Source organism: Manis javanica, chromosome 10 (genome assembly GCF_040802235.1).
Source record: "Manis javanica isolate MJ-LG chromosome 10, MJ_LKY, whole genome shotgun sequence".
Classification (NCBI taxonomy): domain Eukaryota; kingdom Metazoa; phylum Chordata; class Mammalia; order Pholidota; family Manidae; genus Manis; species Manis javanica.
This window is the reverse complement of record NC_133165.1, coordinates 82477587-82479944: the sequence shown is the minus strand read 5'-3', so window position 1 is coordinate 82479944 and position 2358 is coordinate 82477587. Positions and strand designations below refer to the sequence as shown.

Sequence of the window (2358 nt, the reverse complement as noted above, 5' to 3'; positions counted from 1 at the left end):
TTCCTACACCAAACATAAAAGCCACCAAGAATCTTCTAAATCAGAGTCAAGGTATGGCAAAAGTAAGAGTTGTCAGAGTAGTTTTAAAATTGAGTCCACATAATAAATATTATAACTTATCTAGGTCTGGGGATAAATATTACCTTGAATTAACTCTATATCTAAGTCTCCTACAGCTCGGAGGTTATTACATTAAACAAGATGAAAATGCTGTCTCCAACAAATGTTTTACATCTGCTATTAAGCATAAAGTGTGACAAAAACACAGAGAAAGTTCTTAATGTGGCTTGGGAGATTTGGAAGGACTTCTCTGAAGAGTTAAATAGAAAAAGAGGAATGAATCACAAAGACCCAGTTATAGGTCAGAATCAGCATAATGGATGTAGTAAGGGGTGGGAGGGGAACATAAATGATTATACAAAATTTTTTCCCCACAGGTAGTGCATACAAGATGACTTGATCAGTGGAACGGGCTTTCACAGCATTCATACAGGAAACTAGAAATATGTTGTGTCACACACACCTGTTGTGTTTTTAGTTCATTCAGGAAAAAAATCCTACAAGCAGAAAGTGACAATGAGGAAAACCTTGGTTATTGATAAGGGAAATGTGCTTAAGGGAAGTAGTATACCATGAGCTAATCTATTCCAAAGTGCAAATTAAAATAATAGTGCACCTTTAAAAAATTCTCATGGAAGATTCTATATTTCTTGGACTACATTATTCAAAAAATTTCATAAAAACATTGTTTTTTTCTGAAATACAGTCATGACCATTTAGTAGGTTATAAAATCAACTTGATGGTACATGTATTTATTTTTAGTGAGATATATTAGAACATAAACATCAGAGAGTAGAGAACCTAATGGTTAGTTTTTTGTTTCCAATATATGTGTGTAAGAATTTGTGTAGGTGTGAGCAGGTACACTGGGCTGCAATATAAAATATCTACCTTACCATTTGTTGTTGTAAAAAACATTTGAAAGCCATGTTTATGATTCACCTAATGATATGCTATCAACAGAGCCAAGAGCGTGAATTATTTTTAACACTCATTATCAAGAAAAACAAAATACACGAAAAATACATTGCTTGGCTTTTCTGAACAAAACCCATCATAAGACAATTTTTCCACTCTCTACTCAGATCTTACTTCCATTGCTTTTACATGCAGACTGGGAAAAAGACAGGACCCAGGAATGAGAAACCACACATCTCTCACCAGTTTCATCCTTCTGGGATTGACAGATGACCCTCAGCTACAGATTCTGATTTTTATATTTCTACTGATCACCTACATGTTGAGTGTAACTGGAAACATGAGCATCATCATCCTCACGTTAGTGGATTCTCACCTTAAAACTGCGATGTACTTTTTCTCCAAAATTTCTCTTTGTTAGAAATCTCATTCACTTCTGCCTGCATTCCTAGATTCTTGTACAGTATATCAACAGGTGACAGGACTGTTACATATAATGCTTGTGTATGCCAACTATTTTTTACATATGTTTTTGGAGTAACGAAATTTTTTCTCCTGGCTACCATTTCCTTTGATTGATAAGTAGCCATCTGCAAACCCCTGCATTACATGACTATTATGAACTACAGGGTCTGCAAAAGGCTAATCTTCTACTGTTGGGTGACTACTCTACTGATCATATTGCCACCACTTAGCTTGGGACTGGATCTGGAATTCTGTGACTCTAATGCCATTGAACACTTTCTCTGTGATGCTAAGCCAATATTGAAGATCTCATGCTCAGAAACATGGTTCATAGAGCAGATGGTCATTATCTGCTCTGTGATGGTTTTTATTGTGACTCTGGTGTGTGTGGTTCTCTCCTACATGTACATCATGAGTACAATTCTAAGACTCCCCTCTGTCCAGCAGAGGACAAAAGCCTTTTCCACCTGTTCTTCCCACATTATTGTGGTTTCTATCACCTATGGCAGCTGCATCTTTGTTTATATCAAACCTTCAGCAAAAGATGAAATGGCCATTAATAAGGGAGTAACACTACTCACTACTTCCATTTCCCCCATGTTAAACCCATTCATTTACACTCTGAGGAACAAACAAGTGAAACAAGCCTTTAATGACTTAGTCAAAAGATTTATACTGCTGTCAAAGAATTAGGGGAATATTGATGTCCAGATCCCTAAGCACTTTTTCTTCTGTTTCTATCTAACTTTGTCTTTTCCTCATCTATATTTGGCCTTCCATTCAGTACTGACCCTTGTCAATTTACCACTTTCATCTCCGTATAAAAAAGCTTCTTTCAGATGATAATTGTAATGAAGAAAAATGAGATTAGGTGTTTCAGGAAATCTAAACTGGACATCACTCCTAAGATTTCC

General features: G+C 36.0%; 1 pseudogene; it reads left to right on the top strand.

Annotated features, from left to right (window-relative positions):
• Nucleotides 1–1199: 1199 nt before the first annotated feature.
• Nucleotides 1200–2137, top strand: LOC118969081 (olfactory receptor 6C2-like; annotated as a pseudogene).
• Nucleotides 2138–2358: the final 221 nt, after the last annotated feature.